Source organism: Mustela nivalis (genome assembly GCF_964662115.1).
Source record: "Mustela nivalis genome assembly, chromosome: 7".
NCBI classification, from domain to species: domain Eukaryota; kingdom Metazoa; phylum Chordata; class Mammalia; order Carnivora; family Mustelidae; genus Mustela; species Mustela nivalis.
The window spans coordinates 91,969,657-91,987,543 of record NC_139026.1 but is presented as its reverse complement, the minus strand read 5'-3'; the positions used below and the strand labels follow the sequence as shown (position 1 = coordinate 91,987,543).

At 39.7% G+C, this 17,887-nt stretch overlaps 1 long non-coding RNA gene across 1 annotated transcript in view; it reads left to right on the top strand.

Annotated features, from left to right (window-relative positions):
* Positions 1-830: 830 nt before the first annotated feature.
* The window catches only part of LOC309869845, a 30,778-nt gene continuing 13,721 nt past the window's right edge, over positions 831-17,887 (top strand). The window contains exon 1 of the long non-coding RNA XR_014314371.1: positions 831-1,289. This is a non-coding gene — a long non-coding RNA (uncharacterized lncRNA). The remainder of the gene's footprint in view (positions 1,290-17,887) is intronic.

Sequence of the window (17,887 nt, the reverse complement as noted above, 5' to 3'; positions counted from 1 at the left end):
ACCCCAAGCACATACATGCACTCGCATGTGCACATACATATCCCACTTGGACTCTCGTCTCCTAGCTCAGACTCCCCATCTCATGCCCATCGAAGCCACACCACCTTCCTCCCCACCCCTCTCACTCCCTGGAGCTGCTCTGCTGGTCAAGTCCTGTCCTCACAGACACTACAGTTTTTATCCAACACAGGTTCTTCCTTCCACTCCCACTATCCCTGAATTATGACCTTTCTTTTCTAGTGGCTTCTTAATTACAAGTACGATTAATCTCACAACCTTTTGTGTTAAGTTCAATATCAGTCCCAGACTTTAAACTCCTTGTAGGGAGGAATCTTAACAAATTAATTTCTCTGACCTCAGTGCCCAGGAGCTAGAGGGAAACCCAGGGGGAATAGCCTAAGAAGATCCTAGTGATTCTATGTCTGACTGTCCTCATGTCCAGCATGTTCTCTCTCTAGTTCTCATACCAGTGTGCAGAACCCTGTCCTAAGAAGCAGGGGATGGAAAATATAAGCTAGGGCCTCATTAGTCCAATGAACACAAGGCATCTCAGAATCAGTGCACACATGTCCCTGGCGCTCCCTCGGTCCATGTGCTTAGCCTGGGCAGACAGGAAAAAGTGAGATAACATTTACACAAAGCTTGAAAGTAAATATTCAAGAATGGACCCTCAATAATCAACTGACCAGAAAGTCATGGTATCTGCCCAGTGTGTCATTAAAGGAAAGTAAGCCAAAGTGGAAGCAATGGTAGTCAGAAAATAGCATTGATGTAACTGTTGGCAAAAATCAAATTTATCAACAAAGGACCAGGACTGGCCAGATGTTGACTCTCAAGGACTGAATCAAGGCTCTTCTGAGGCATCCAATAAAAATTCAGCTCCACTGTGTTCCAGTCATATGTCTCCTCTGCCCTCCACCCAGGCCAAGGTGAAGGGTCAAAGGCATCAGAGGAGAAAAGGGGCAACACCAGAGGTTTTTGGCAGAGAAGATGAGTCACATGGGTTGCAGGAATCAGGGTACAATGACCCTCATAGCGCAGCCTCTGTCTACATCTCAATTCCAGTGAGTTAAAGTCATCTTCTCCCTTTGGGGGGGTCTCTATTTGCGATCCAACTTCCAGGCAAGATCTGCACAAGCAGAAAGAATGAGAAAAGAAGTTCAGAAAAGTCTGTAGGTGGAGGATACCCAACTTTGCAAATACAGGGATGTCCCTCAGCTCTAAGAAGACTTCATGGAAAAAGCCCTTCAACAGGACACATGCCAAGGGAGGAATCTTCTTCAAAACAGGTACCTCCCCAACTCACATGTTCAATTCCTTCCCTTTCTTTACATTTAATAACCTTGAACCTGGGATTTATTATAAAATAGAGGGGAGAGATACTCAGAACATATGTTCCTATTTTTCAAGCCCCCAATTCTGTAATAATTTCCTAATTAACTCCTGGGGTCAGAAGTGAGGCAACTAGAGAAATGGGTCAATAGTAAGCAATGATGTTTATAAAGCCCCTGCCTGGTGCCCGTTTTGCTGATGGTGTCAGAGACCCACTCCACTCTTCGGAAAGACTTGTAAAAATTGCAAAGTTACAATGGTTGGCTAAGTACTCAACTCTAATGCTCTGCTGCTGGAGACCATCTGGGTCCTGGAGTCAGTTCTTCCCTTTGCCCACCACCCATCCATACACCACACACACACACACACTCACCAATGCACTCCCAGACTTAACCCCTCAGGCATGCGGTGCTTATTGATTCCCTCAATCCCTTTATCTAACCAACTTCCGAGTCCATACCGCCTTTAAATGTTTATCCAGAAATCCCCTTTTCTCCACCCACTGACCCTGAAGCACATCACCACTTCATTTTATCTCTTCTGTGATATCCCCCAGTAGGAGCAAGGCAAATTAAATATTCTCTATCTCAAATTCAATCCCAAACCCAATTGCGAAACCTTTGATGATGGAAATCTGCCATTGTCAACTCTCTATAACTATTGCCCGACAGAAAGTTTATCTCATAGGGAAGTGAGGGCCTACGCATGCCTGTCCTGTCCCATCTCCCACTATCCCCTCAACTCTACCCCTCACTGTCAGGAATCTCTTCTGAACACTCTTGATCAGAGAACCAACTGGCCCCTAGACCCTCCAATTCCTGATGGCTTTATTTTCATTTATTTCACAATGAGCCCTCTGCCTCCTGCAGGCATACCTGACCCTCCAGCCCCTACAAAAAGCAGCCAGTCAGATGGGTGGGCAGAGGGGGGTGTGGGGGCTGACAGGACGTTCTCCACCAACCAGACATGCCTTAACCTCCCTCCAACACTTCTCACAGGGCCTGTCCTGTCTCGCTGGGCCCATACTCCACAAGGTGCCATGGAAGCCCAAAGGCAAAATCCCTGATCCTCACTTAAAAGAATAGGAACGATTCCGAGAACTCTAGGAAAAGCTTTTAATAGAGATTTTTCGTCTGAGTCTGAAAGAATGAGTAGATTTAGACAAGCTTGAAATAAGGCAAAGACTCCTGGGTTTAGGGAACAGCAGAGGGAAAGTTTTAAGTTAATAGGGGGAAAAAAAAAAACCTGTGTCAAATACATAACGTCAAATAAAGGATTGAGGAGAGAAAAAAACTAACAATGTGGCAGGGCCAGATCACAAAAGGCCATGTTTACTCTGTTAAATATCAGAGGTTTATTCTGAGGAGCAGCAGAGAAGAGTTAGAAGATCTTAAGCAGGAAATGACAAGATCATATTTAAATTTTAAAAACCATTCTGGCAACAACCAGAGGATGGATCAGACCGTGGGCAGGTAAACTCGCTGATATGAGAGACAGTGAGGGCTTGGCACTGAACATAAAGGGGAAGAATCCAAAGGACTCTACTGGGTCACATAACTGATTAGATGTGGGAATGAATGAGAATGCTGACAAAGCTAGGGCAATCCCAAGGTATCTCACCTGGTCATCTAAGAATGTGTTCATGCCAGTAAGTGGGATGAGAGACACCAAAGGAAGAGCAGTTGTGGGCAGTGAGGATAACAGAGATGATATTGAGTTTGAGACAGCTGTGAGACCTTCCGTGGAAGTCCACCAGCAAGTTGTACAGAAAAGTCTAGAAGTCAAAGAGCGACCTGGGATAAAAAGAGACAGGACTGATCAGTAGAAAAGATGGTTAAAGTCATGAAAAGGCCCTGAGCACAAAAAGTAGCTCAGTGTTCACAGAAGGTTTGAGGAGGGAAGGCAAGGAGTGAGTGGGGAGCATATTTACTGGAGAAATGTAGTCAGGCTGACAGGCAGTGATAAGCGCCCAGTATAGGTTTGTAGTGATACATTTAAACCAAGACCAGCCGGCTTGTGATTTTCTCCAACAATGTTCAGTGAGGAAGGACAGGCGCCAAGTAGGCCAGCTTGGGATCCTTAGTCATTATTGTGCATAAGGACTATGCCAGATTTCTTTTCATTTAAACTAAAGTATGAACAATTTTATACAAACTGCATTATTATTTAAATTATTATTTAAATGCCCTGGATAAACAACCCCAGATGATCTGACATGGTTTAAGTGTCTATGAACAATCTTTTATCTCCTTCCCAGATTATTGTAGACTCATTTTCTAGGCGGTGTTTTGGTTTTGCTTAGGGCTGGGGGGAGGGGGGTGTCTTTACATGGCACTTTAACATGAATCAAATGTTTTCAATATTTGAATCCCCTGAAAGAAGACTAATATGTAGTGGAAAACTAGTAGAGAAACACACATTGTGCAGGTGACCCAAATCGTAAGAGATTATGATCATTGACATTATTGCTTACCACTTTGCAAAATGTAGCCTTGGAGCTGTACTCCTGAGTTCCCCGTTTGTTTTGATTTCTCTAAGACATAGATTCTGGCAATAACGTTTTCCTAAAATCCTGCCTTGGCTTTTTCCTCTCCACAGGGGTCAGAGACAAATAAGGGTCGATTTTGTCCCTGGAAGTTTCACTGATGTTCTCCTCTTTGCCTAAACAATAAGTCAGATAGGAAGGGTGACCCGAGTCAGCTCCCAGTGCTGTATTTTCAAGAGACCTCAGTGCCCTATGTTTGACAAAGAAATCACTTCAAGGTAATCAATACTCTCCTCTATTGATTCTCATGACCTGATAGTTTCCCAGAGGTTCGCAGAAATTGGCAGGTGATGTGATTAAACATCACTCACCCAGGGAGTTCAAGGTGGACTGTTTCTGGAAGATCATTTATTCCTAACAGTTCCAGAGAACAACACAGAGAATTACAGAATGGCAAGCACTAATATTTTTTAGCAAGTTATAATACAGTTGTTGGAATTCATAGACTATAATAGACACATCATGCCTCAAACAATGCACTAAAAAATAACATAAGCAGAATAATTATCAGGGTGTATACTCACAGACTTCGACCTCTGTCTCAGCCCTCTCTGTCCGACACCATGTCAACTGGTTTTATTCTCAAGAATATTCTTTCAATATGACTTTATTATCTTTATTTCTGCCAACCTTTTTTGCCAAAGTTGCTTTTTATGGTAATAAATTTGAAATTGTTGGCACCTTTAATTAACTCTTTTCTGTAGATCATAATATTTTAAGTGAGAAAAACACTCTCTCTGCAATTGCTGAAGTAATTGGTAAACTCAGAAAATTCTGTCAAATAAAATACTGTATTCTAATTTTTCCTTATTGAAATGTGTAAATATTTCAGAAATTTCCATAGATACTGTCTTCTAGCCTGTTGAGAATAGCATTACCTGACAAATATTTTTAGAAGGCAAAAAGAACTGACAAGTAGTCTTTCCTTACAATCCTTTGAATGTTACACCAAATTTAGATGATGCAACATCATAGGGCTCCTTAATTGCAGCAAATTCCAGAATAGAATGTCAATTTGTTTGTTTAAATATAGAACCTCTAACAAAACATTCTTCCCACGAGGTTGAGCTATTCTAAAATCTCAAAATTAAACCTTGTAAAATGTTTGAGTGCTGATCATTTGATTTGTTTGGTGTTTCACTTGCTTTCATGTAAATATATTTCAGTGTCCTTCTGTTGCAGGCTTTCTTTTCAAACATGGCAATTTATTAAAAGCTTCAAATACTGAAGTGTTTGGCATTTAATGAATACTTTGAATAAAGACTTCCAGTGAATTTTAAACAAAATGTACTCAGAATTCACAGACTAATATCCATGAATATAAACCAATAATAATTATTCTGCTTATTTTCTAAATTAAGTTGATGGTATCAGCTTCCTTATAAGCTGTATCCATGTAATTTATGATTTATGCTTGTATATGCATATTTATTATGTATATATGTGTCCTTAAACATATATTAATTACATGCAAGCTTGTCATTTTATATATGTATTTATAAATTTAATGTATATTTGTAAGTTTTGACAACTGTAACCAACTGGATTGGTAGAATATTGTCACTTATTTGGCCCCAAATATAAATTATACGTGCACCACAGGCACATTCCTATTTTTTTAATTTTATAACATTTTTACCACGACATTATGACCCACCAAAACTTATATTCCTATTATCACCATAAAAACAAATAATTTTTTTTAAGATTTTATTTATTCATTTGAGAGAGAGAGTATACAAGCAGGGGGAGTAGCAGAGGGAAGGAGAAGCAGACTCCCCACAGAGCCCAGAGCCCGATGCAGGGCTCAATGCAGGGCTCCACGTGAGGACTCCAGGATCATGACTTGAGCCGAAGGCAGACCAACTGAGCCACCCAGCCTCCCCTAAATAATTTTTATCTTCAAATTTAAACTGTTTAACTAACTAAATTTACAATAACATTCCCAATGTCAAGTGAACTTCCAAAATCTTTATTCTGAGTCCATGAATTGAATGGGAAAAATACTGAACCATTATTGGAATTAGATGATTTTCTACTTAAAATATCTGATGACATTCATATAAAATGGGCATCTTTTAAATGTTTACCAAGTCCTTTCATTAATGGAGCCAATAATTTAACAGCCAGAAGTTCATTTTTCACACACGGTCAAGGAAACTTTGAATTTAAAACTAACAAAATTAGTTGAGAACAGCCATTTGATCTAAATGAAATTCATCCTCTCATAGAGTAATACAAAAATACACTTTCTGCAGCTGTAGACGTTAAAGCTTTGCTTTTGAGCACTGTCTTCTTAAATTATGACAGACTTGCCTTGGATGGTAATGCTTCTTCAACAGTCTTGTGTCTTCTGGCTTTCTGTGGTCAGGGATAGGACTTTGTGTCTTGGTTTCTTTGAGTTGCTGTAACAAAACTACCATAAGCCAAGGAGCTTATGAACAACAGAAATTTATTTCACACAGTTTTGCAAGTTGGAAAGTCCAAGATCGAGTCTCACTGTATCTTCATCTGGTAGAAGGGACACAGGCGCTCTCTTTGTAAGTCTCTTTATAAGGGCACTAATCTCATTTATGGGGCCTCCACCCTAATGAATTCAGCTCCTCCCAGAGTCCCCACCTCCTAATACCATCACTCTGGGCATGAGGATTTCAACTTAAGAATTTTAGGGGGATAAAAGCTTCAAACCATAACACTACAGTTTTGGGAATGGGTAATAAATGTCAAATATTTTGACAAGTGTCATGTCCATCAGCAACTTTCTGTAGGAAATGAATATCAGCTACTTGGTTTTTGTTTGTTTTAGTTTTAGTTCATTGCTGCCAAAAGTGCTCAAAATTCTCAAAACCATACCAAACAATAAAATAAGTAAATGAGATTTGAACCATAAAACAATTGACCAAAACCACTATCACAAAGAAAGTTGGGCTATTTACTATTTGTCTATTGATATGATATATTGAAATATATCATTGTATTCATCTCTATTACAAACCTGATCAGCCTCTGGTCCCATAAATATCTCTCATAACTGCCCAATTTTCCTGTTGTCTCTGTCAACCTATACCCTAATTTTTGTTGCACTTCCTAGGCCACTTCACAGGGTGACACCCCAAGTAGCTGACATTTCAATTGGCCAGCAGAGGGAACCATGTCAAACTCTTCTCCCACCACCATCAAAGACCTGAAGGAAATCACTGTCCCTAACTATTCCAAGTAGGCACACTATTTTGTATCAGAGTGCACTGCATGCTGTCTTTCAAAGTGAGGTTTTAGTCAAATCACATCTATAAAAGATAAGAAGAAATAAGAAAGCATATCACGACCTGTCTTTCAGATTTAACCATGTGTTAAAATGAGAGTGTGGGTTTCTCACACTACCCAGTGAGACTACCACTTAAATGCAAAATGAAGGTCTACCAAATGACCTCAGTTTATTTATTTAACCTCAGTTAAAAATAATATTAATTTTGCTAATGTATGCAAAATCTAGGTCACATGTTAACCCAAACCAGACCCTGGGGAAAAAAATAGGTCTAAACTGAGACTGTACCAGGCAAACCAGCGCAGATAGCCACACTACTCAATACCCACTTTAAGCATTTGACACTCTTTGCTTCCACCACAGAAAATATAAAATCCCAAAGTAATAATCAAATCCTTTGAATTAAAAAATAAAAAACTATCCAGATAAGGGGCATTTGTCAAGAATACCTAAATTGAGTAAGATGCCCAAGCAGAATTGCACTAATGGAGCTCAGATATTATTTCTCAGTTTCATTGATTAAGCTTCTTCATTGAAATATATCATTGTATCATCTCTAGGAGAAAGCCAAGATTACCCTTCACTCCTTTTTCAGGAAAGAAAATGCTTGGAGGAAGAGGCCAGATTAGACTGGGGACCCTCACTGGCCATGTTTTCTAGTTGGGGTCAGGGACAGAGCAGGATAAATATGACCATGTACAACGAAAACCTCTCTCTGGCTCATTTCTTCAGACACTGATGACTTTAGACTTCATCTCTCCCAACTGGAAAATTCCAAGGTTTCAATTTTAGCTTGATGAATAGCACCATTTAGGACTGTCAACCACACAAAATATACTTCCCATATGACCCAATTAAGCTTCCTAAAGTTCTGCATTATGCTTTAAGGCCAAAGATCCAGTCAAAGGATTGACCCAATCCAACCAAAAATGTTGAATGGTTCACATGTTCCACATGTCAGGAGTTCAACACTGAACAGAACAGTCTCAGTCTTTTTGGAGAAAACAAGAATGAGGAGGACCAGAAAAATAAATCTCTCAGTATATCAAAATGATAAGTGCTATGCTAGAGCTATTAAGCTGTGTAGGTGAGGTTCATTAGAGAAGGGGATATAAGAAGAAACATGTAAAAGGCATTACTCAAATATGGAGATTGAAGATGAAGCGGTAGGTGGCATTCCAGAAATAAGGATCAATATGTGCAAAATCCTTGGACAAGTGAGAATAAGGCACACTGAAGTACTGACAGAAAACCTGCATGGCCAGGACATAGACCAACAGGTGAGAAATGTATCAGCACAATGCTGCAGAGCGACAGGAAGAGGCAAGATCACAAAGGACCTTGTAAGCCCTGTTTCATTTTTGTTTTAAAAATGCCAGGAGAAATTAGAGTGCAGGAGGGAGTGGAAATAATCCACAGAGCAAGAGTTCTAAGAGGGCAGAAGATGGCATTTAGATCCTAGATTGTCTTAGACAAGAGAGAAGAAAACTCTGAACATCATAATTATGGAAGAGAGAAAAAGTGCATGTGAGTACATTTAACATTATAGATGTTGCCAGGAAACAAAGGGAATTTATGTCCAAGCCCTTCTATTTTTTCTGTGAAGCGGATGAGCTTCACTCTGTGGGTGAGGCAGGATGTTCTGGGGTGGGAGGTTTACGGAGCTAGAATAAAGTCTGCCATAGCTTCTGTGGAGAATGGGAGGCAGCACTAACTAGGCAAGCATTGCGGATTTGTTTGGAGAGTCGAGGGCCTGAGATTTTAAACCAGAAATGTGAAGGTATCGTCTTTAAAATTTTGTGTATTTTCTTAACTAGAAATGCTCAGTAAATTTATGGAATAATACTGGAGTAGGCAGATAACTGGATTCTTCAAGGGTGGGAATTTTGTCAGAGTTCATAAAAATGATGCCAGATAATAGCGTACATTGGCACAAGAGTTGTCTAAGTGGTGGGCCATGTAACTTAACCTGAAAAGGGAAGCAAGTGAAGACTGGAATCAGCAAATATGTACAAAGAGAATATAGATGTCCAGGAAGTGATATTTGAAAAATAGGTATAAAGGAAGCATCAGAATGAGAGCGTTGGAAGGGTCGGAGATTATGGTCAGTGTTTTTAAGAAGCATAGTAGCTCTGAGTAATGACCAGGTCCAGGGACTGGCCATGGGAGTTGGGATGAAAGTCAAGAAGAAGACAAGGAACAGGGAACCCAGACTGCTGAGTGGGTCAAACTCACGAATCCTCGCAGTTGTCCAGAATACTGAAACAGAAGGGAAGACCAATGTCCAGGAGTCAGTCTTCCTTGAAGAAAGGGGGCTGTCGGGGAGCTCAGTAGATGTGACAATGAGGAGGGGTAGGCAGAGGACCCAGACTCCTTGGAGGAGGGGGTGTTAGTGGGATGTCTGGCCACTGCAATAGAGTCTAAAGTGACCAACATGTTTGCACTCAACCCAAGGGCTCAGCTGTGGGAGTGTGAGCAAGTCACACCTCAGAGGGAAAAGAAGGTTTTGGGGGAGATCCATGCTTCTTTCTGTTGGGATTGCTTTGTTTTAAATTTAGTTAACAATTTCTGGCTTTATATCAATTAATCTCCTCCTCTCCTTTTTTCCAGGGTCTTTGGTTGGCCATTTCTAGCCACTAAGCCAGCCACTGAATTTATGTTTGCTAGGGTTTTTTTGTATTTTGTGTGTGTGTGTGTGTGTGTGTGTGTGTGTGTGTGTGTGTGTGTTTCAAAGAAACACTAAACACCAGGGGTCTGCTAAGAACTGCACTGGTTACAGAATTCAAGGTTCAGTTTTCTTGTTGACCCAACAATTATTATGAAGACTATTCTTTCTCCCCAGCGGTTACTTTGTTGTTGTTGTTGTTGTTGTTGTTGTTTTAATCACCACTAGTTCTCTTTCACCTTAATTTCTAAACTGTGGTAGTATCCTGTGTTAAGAGAACGTGGCCTTTATAATTTCTTCTTGGAGCACTGATTCAGATTTTCTCTGGTACCTAGTATATAATTGATTTTGCAAAGCCTTGTGAGTGTTAAAAATAGTGCTTACTCTCTCTTCACTGGGTATAACATTCAAAACAACTTTGTCCATTGTCCATTATTCAAATCATCTATACACAAAATTATATCTGGTTCACATGAATCATCACTTCTTGAGACTCACAGAGTGACATCTCCTACAGGGATTTTGGTTTTGTCAGATACACTTCATTTTTTTAACAGTTTTTGCTGTTTCCATGCAAGCTCAGTGCATAAAAATTTGTAACACTTATATCTTCCTGGCATATTTTACTTTTTTCTTAGCAATGCTATTTGAAATACCACTGGGCCTTGAATTCTATTGTGCCAGCTACGAATATTGCCATCCATTCACCTCACACATCTTTTGTTTTCTTAAGATTTTATTTATTTATTTGACAGAGAGATAGAGAGGGAGCGCAAGTAGGCAGAGCAGAAAGCAGAGGGAGAGAGAGAAGCAGACTCTCTACTGAGCAGGGAGCAGGATTAAATCCTAGGATCCTGGGATCATGACCTGAGCCAAAGGCAGCCGCCTAACCAACTGAGCCACCCAGGCACCCTTCATCTCACATGTCTTTAACAACCCTTTATTTTCAGCTATTGTGAATCATTTTTTGGTGTGTCTTTTAGAAAAGAAATCTATGATTTCAGTATACTTTCTAACCCGCCATTTATTTTTTTCTTGTTGTTCTTTATTTCTTTTTTTTTTTTTTTCCTTCTGCTTTCTTAACCTTTACTGGATTGATTAAGTCTTTGTTGTTGTTCCTGTTCCTCTATCCGTTTGGAAGATCTGTAAATCAGTTAGGATTCAGTTTGACCACATGGAATAGAAAACTCCAAAATGAACAACTTAAAGGCATGCTTTTTTTTTCTCTTTCCCAAGCAATAAAAATCTAGAGGGAAGTCAGCCCAGGACTGGTATAGAGGCTCCACTGGCCTCAGAAATCCATCCAGCTCTTCTCTTCCTGCTCCCCAATCCTTAGAACAGAACTCTGATTTCTTAAGATCATAGCTGTCTGTGAGTTCTTTGGCCTCTGTGTCCAACTTCCAAGCAGGAGGAAGAAAGAAGGGCAAAGGCCACAAAGCGCTCAGGTCAGCTGGGTCAGCTCCTTTTGAGAAGCCTTTCCTGACATTTCACACAACACTTCCATTGCCATTTAGTAGCCACCACATCACTGCAGAATGCTGTCCTTTAAAAACACACTTTACCTCCCTAAGTGAAATCAGAACTCTGTAACTAAGGAGGAAAGCAAGAACTGATACTAAGTAAGCAAGTAACACACTGCCAACATGGACATACTGAACTCATTCCATTAGTAAATATATGTAAATTCTAGCAAACCTATTTAAAGCTATTTTTGTATCAGTACCAACAATTAATATCCATCACTTTCTCCCGCCAAAATTAAATCTGTAGTATGTATGCTTACCCCTCTGTTCCATTCAGTCTTCCAAGATTTTAATGAAATAACATTTTATTTCAGATATTGTTAGTTTTCATGAACATATAATACATAACATATAAGATAGTAATATATAATTTTATATGTATTTTATTAAAATACATAAAGTAGTAATCAACAATTCAATATAATGGAGACTGTATTTCTATTTTAGGAATCACTTCTTTTAATTATATTAAACACAGTGATTATAACAAGAACTTTTTACATTTAGTTATAAATTCTATGGACTTGTCTGCTTATCTTCCTTTCTTCTATATCATGTTCTCCTTTCTTGCAATTGTATTGTTTGTGGACCAATTATTCCAAAAAAGGAGGCTGAGTGATATGCTCTGATAGTTCTTTAATTTGGCCTCAGAATGGGTAACTGGCTACAGATAACGCAGCTTTAAACTTTGGCAGACTCTGCTCCATTGTCCTTTTAGCTTCCTGTGTTGAAGATAAGACACTGCTAATCTGATTTGCTTTCCTTTGTGAGTGGCTTATTTCTCTGTTAATTAAAAGACTTTTCCTTACCCATAAAATTCAAAAATTTAGATGGGCAGGTCTTTCAGTATTCCTACCTACCCTTAAGGGGCACTCTGGATCTAAAGTCTGTGTATGTGTGTGTGTGTGTGTGTGTGTGTGTGTGTGTGTGTGTGTGTCTTCATACTTTAGTTTTAACTTATTTTTTAAAAATTTTTTATTTAAATTCAATTAATTAACACATAATATATTATTGGTTTCAGAGATATAGACCCATGATTCATCACTCTCATATAATGCCCAGTGCTCATTACATCATATGCCTTCCTTAATGCCCACCACCCAATTACCCATTCCTCCACCTCCCTCCCTTACAGCAGCCCTCAATTCCTTTCCTATGATTAAGAGCCTCTTATGGTTTGTCTCGCTCTCTTGTTTCATCTTGTTTTATTTTGTCCTTTCATGCCCCTATGTGGGTCTGAAGTCTTAAGTGTAAGGTGCCCTCGGAGAAATTTCCTTCTGCTATTTCCTTTGGCTTTTTTTGTCTCCCTTCTGTTTTCTTCTCCTTAGCTTCTCTTAAATGAACATTTGTTCTTCTGAGCTTATCTATATCTCTTAACTTTTTAATCAAAATTTCTATTGCCTTTTTGCTTTACATTAAAAAAAAAAAAAAAAAAAAAACAGGGTGCCTGCATGACTTAATCGGTTAAACATCTGCCTTCGGCTCAGGTCATGATCCCAGGGTCCAGGGATCCAATCCCACCTCAGGTCCTTTCTCAGTGGGAAGCCTGCTTCTCCTTCTCCCACTCCCCCTACTTGCATTCCCTCTCTCACTGTTTCTCTCTGTCAAATAAATAAAATCTTTAAGAAAAAATTAATTTCCAAATCTTTAGTGAAGTACTTTCAGTTACTCAGCCCTCCTAGTAATTACTTTCTTTTCACATTATCTTTAAAATCTTAAGACTTTTGGGGGGGTGCCTGGCTGGCTCAGTCAGTTAAATGTCTGATTTTGGCTCAGGTCATGATTCCTGGGGTCCTGGGATCGAGCCCCACTTGGGGCTCCCTGCTTAGTGGGGAGCCTGCTTCTCCCTCTCCCTCTGCCTGCTGCTCCCCGCTGCTCATGCGTGTGCTCTCACTCTCTATCTCTCTCTCTCAAATAAATTTTTAAAATCTTTTAAGTAAAAAAAATTAAATAAAATATTAAGTCTTTCTTGTTTAATGGCTCCTCGTGGAAATTTACCCTAGTTTTGTGGATTTCATAGCCAGTCATTGTTTTCTAAATAATTGCTGTTGTATATGAAATGAAAAAAAAGGTTGTTTTGCTGTGAATCAGTTATTCTGTACATGTGTCTTAGTTCTTTTTTAGACTGTTTTTCTCAAATATTTGGTAAGTCTTTGTTTTAAGTGAGGTACCTTTAGGCCTCCCTCTCCTGGCACTTAGTAATGCTTTAAATATCTGGCAAAGGTTTCTACAACTTTCTTTATGTCAGTTTCCATGATAGATCTCTCTCCTGGAAGGCCTAAAGAGCTACATAGGATGAGGACGCTGACCGAAGGGTTCCCCATTAAGGTCTGTGGTTGTATAGAAGTTGAACCAACAGACAAGCCTGCGTCTCCTGCTAAGGGACAGTCCTGCTTGCTTTTTCATATCTGTGACCACCTGAGGGCCTAGAGTTAGTGCAGGTCTGTAGGCTCCCTCTAGGGCAAAGCCTTCAGCCAGTCACTCTGGAAACAGGAGGAGGGCAGAAGGAATGATGATCCTGGCTCTTCCAAGAATCACAATTTGTTTACTTACCTTTACGAACATCCCCTTGGTCAGTTTCTCCTTGGGCTTATTGATTCCTGGCTTCAAGTCTCTCCTGGGAAGAGCTCCTGGGGGAGGAACAGGTCTCACTTCAGCAGTAACCCCCTCCAACTTTAATTTCTGCTTGTGTTTCTCTATCACCTGGTTCTCGATGTTTTCTTTTCCTTGTAGCTTTTAATTGGAAAGCTACTTGGTATTAATCCATTCAACAAATACTTGTGAATTCCTTTTCTGGACCCAGGAGATACAGCAATGAAATTTCCCAGATTGAAAGAGGCTAAAAGAGATATGAAAACCAAATATGCATCATCCAAGATTCAGTTCTGGAAAAAAAAAAAAAAAGTCAAGGCATAATAGGGAAGAATTGGTTTTGCTGCTGTTGTCTTGTCACGTATTTGTTTTGCTACAAGAATATGACTGGGACAGTTGACATCATTTAAACATGGATTAAATACTAATACTGTATCAGTTAATCTTCTGATTTTAATGAATAAACCCACGGGTATTTAGAAGAATACCCCCCCCCTTTTTTTTAGGAAATACACATTTCCTAAAATGTGTATGAGAGATTTCCTAAAATCTCTCATATTGCTGAAAATAATAGAAAGTGAGAAAATTATAAAGTGAATGTGGTAAATTATTATCAAATGAGCAATTGGGAAGAAGGGTATACAGAAGTTCTTTGTTTATTCATGTAAGTTTTTTTGAAGTTTAAAAGTATTTCAAAATAAAAAGTTACCTTTTCTTAAAGAATATGGCAGAGAATAATCAAGATATCATCTTTCCTACTAATAATTCTGGTAACAGAGGATACAGTTCGTGTCTCTATTAAAGACACTTTCTACTACTTGATCCAAAAAAGAATCACAGTTGTCCATCTATTCACAGAGAGGGCTGGCCCACCACAGGCCATCCCACGAAGGAAGCTCCCAGCATGGGGAAGAACAGCAGAACACATTGCTCTCTATGAGCAGGTTGGGCCCCAAGGGAAGGAGGACAACAAGACACCCAGCCACATACCCCATCCCCAGGCTCTTTTTCCAAACTTTTTAAGTTTTTTTTTTTTTTTTTTTTGAGAGAGAGAGAATGCGTGCGTGCATGACAGGGGTGGGTAACAGAGGGAGGGGGAGAATCTTAAGTGGGTTCCACACCCAGCACAGAACCCGAGGTGGGACTAGATCTCATGACCCTGAGATCATGAGCTAAGTCAAAATCAAAAGCTGGATGTTCAACTGACTGAGCCACTCAGGCACCCCTTAAGTCATTCTTACTTAGGAGTGCATTGAGACCATGGGTGTTATGCATGGAGTTTTCTCAACATGGAAAGAAACATTCTGAATGAAAGAAAACTGGTCAGCCTTGCCTAGCAATATATGCAAAACAAAAGGTTAGTAATGAAAGTATTTAAGGAGATACTATCAGAGAGGTATAAAACTTAAAAAAGAAGAAGAAGAAAAAGAAGCCAATGGACCTAAACAAATGATTCACAGGAAAGAAAACACAAAAGTCTAATAGTCCTATCGAAGGATATTCAAACCTACTGGTAAGCAGGGACATCCAGAGTAAAATAACAACAAAATGTTATTTTTTTGGTCCATCAAATTGGCCAAAATTTTCATTACTGATAGTATCTACTGATGACCAGTAAGGGTAGGGGAAACAGGGACTTTCATACACTATTGATGAAGATATAACCAGAATAACTTCTAGGAAGAAAATATCTATCAAGATTTGAAATGGACCAACAATTGAATTTCTAAGAGTTCGTCCTTTAAAAATATTCACGCATGTACAGAAAGAATTCCACTTTAGCGTTACTAATAGTAGGGAAAAAATTAGAAACACCCCCCACCAAAAAAATCCATCAGTAAGGAAGTGCTTTAAAAATAAAAGAACAGTACATTTATTCTTTGAAATATTTGGCTGTAGTTTAAAAGAATGAGATAAGGCTCCATGTACTCATAAAGAAGTCAAATCATGAAGACATTAAGCTGTAGACATAATATAGTCCTGTTCTTAATGTCTAAATCCATACACATCTTTGTAAGTGGGTGATAAAAGATTTGAAAAGACACATAGAAAATTGAGATGGCTTCTTACAGGGAAGAGAAAAGAATTTCAGTCATTGAGTAAAAGAGAATGTTCAGGGGTGCCTGGTGGCTCAGTGGGTTAAAGCCTCTGCCTTTGGCTCGGGTCATGATCCCAGGGTCCTGGGATCGGACTCTCTGCTCAGCAGGGAGCCTACTTCCTCCTCTCTCTCTGCCTGCCTCTCTGCCTATTGTGATCTCTGTCTGTCAAATAAATAAATAAAAATCCTTAAAAAAAAAGGGGGGGGGGATGTTCACCTTTCCATATTTACCAAATTTTTACAAAAGCATACATTGCCTTTGAATTTTTTAATAATTAAAATGAAGAAAAAAATAAATAAAATAAAGAAACATAATCTGTTAAGATAAGCATGCAGATGTGTAGTTGTTAGCATTGAAAAATATTCCCAATACCGTTTTTCTGAAAATAAATAAATTTAAAAAAAGAAGAAGAAAAAGAAAAATATTACCATAGAGCATCCATTGAGAAAAGCAGTATAAATGGGATGACAAATTCTTCTGAATGAAACCTTTTTGTCTTTCTTTTGGCAAAAGACTGCAAGAAGGGGGGGAAAAAAGGGTACCAAGTAACCTTACTTCCAAGGCAAGATGCTACACCACCTTTGCAGGCCAGAGATAGTTCAAAGCATTCTGCTGTTCCCCATCACCAATCTCCAGAATCTATGAAAGAAACTGGAGAATTATTGGAGCTTAAAGTCCCATCGTTGGGAATTCCTTTGGAGAGGAACATCAACGCGCCAGAGAAAAAGAGTGTGCTTCCCCTCTTCACATTAAGCTAAATGGAGAGCTGTCGACAGAAGTATTTAGAGAGCATGACGTGTGTCCTCTGGATTTGAAGGAATGAGGATTGATATTACCCTTTCTCCAGAAAATTCCAAAAAAGAAGCTGTGCCTGTCACACATGTCCAGAAGCTGGAAGACAAATGTTGCATGGGTTTCCCACGGGGTGGAGATAGGGTCCCTTGAGAGGAAGCCCCCCCTGGGTCACCTTAGGATCAACACCATCAGGAGGGCACCCTGTAACCTGACACAGGAGAGGGAGGTCAGAGACACAGAGGGGAGCACCAGCAGCCAAGCCAAAAGTCATGCAGATGAGAGATTCTTAGTGACGGGAGGAGGCACTGGATAACCCACAAAAGCAGACAGCAAGAAGAAATCACCTATGGGATCCACTACATCTATGAGTGCCAACACCAGACTACCCATGCCAGTTGCCCATATCTCTCCTTTCCTCTAGCCCAATCCTAGAAAAGTCAGATGCAACACCATGGATGGGGAAGGAGTAAAGGAACAAGTGGTAAAGGAGAGATTAAAACTGCCCATGTCTCCCTTCCCCCACTATGGGCTTTTAAGTTAAAATAGTCTCTAAGGGAAGGGAAGGTTTCAAATGGTTGAAAGTTCATGGTTATTATGCTTCACTAGACTTTTTATTGACTGACAGTGTTTGAAAAGATATAAAAACTGTTTACAATATTATCCAGGCACAGGAAGAATGATTCCACAGAACGGGTGTCCAAAGACGGTAGTGAGAAAAAATATTAAGTCTCTCTTCTTTCCTTCTACCAAATCCTGCTCATTCAGGAAACCCTTCACATATGTAAACAGTGGTTGTGACTTCACTGCCATACTGGCTCATAGGAAAATGCTTACAGTTCTGCATAGTTACCTCTGGTCCAGAGCGGAGGACTTCTTTTCAGGCTCAGCCTCATTAAAGATATGTAAGTACACTATACCATCTGCTCAGGCAGGTTTTTAAGAGACTAGGACTGCTGTAGGACAATTGTAGACAGAGACCAGTGGAGTGGGAGGGTCCAAATTCAGGACTGACTCTGCACTGGGTTCTGACAGGCTACTCCCAGCTCCTGAACAGGACGTCCAGGACGCAAC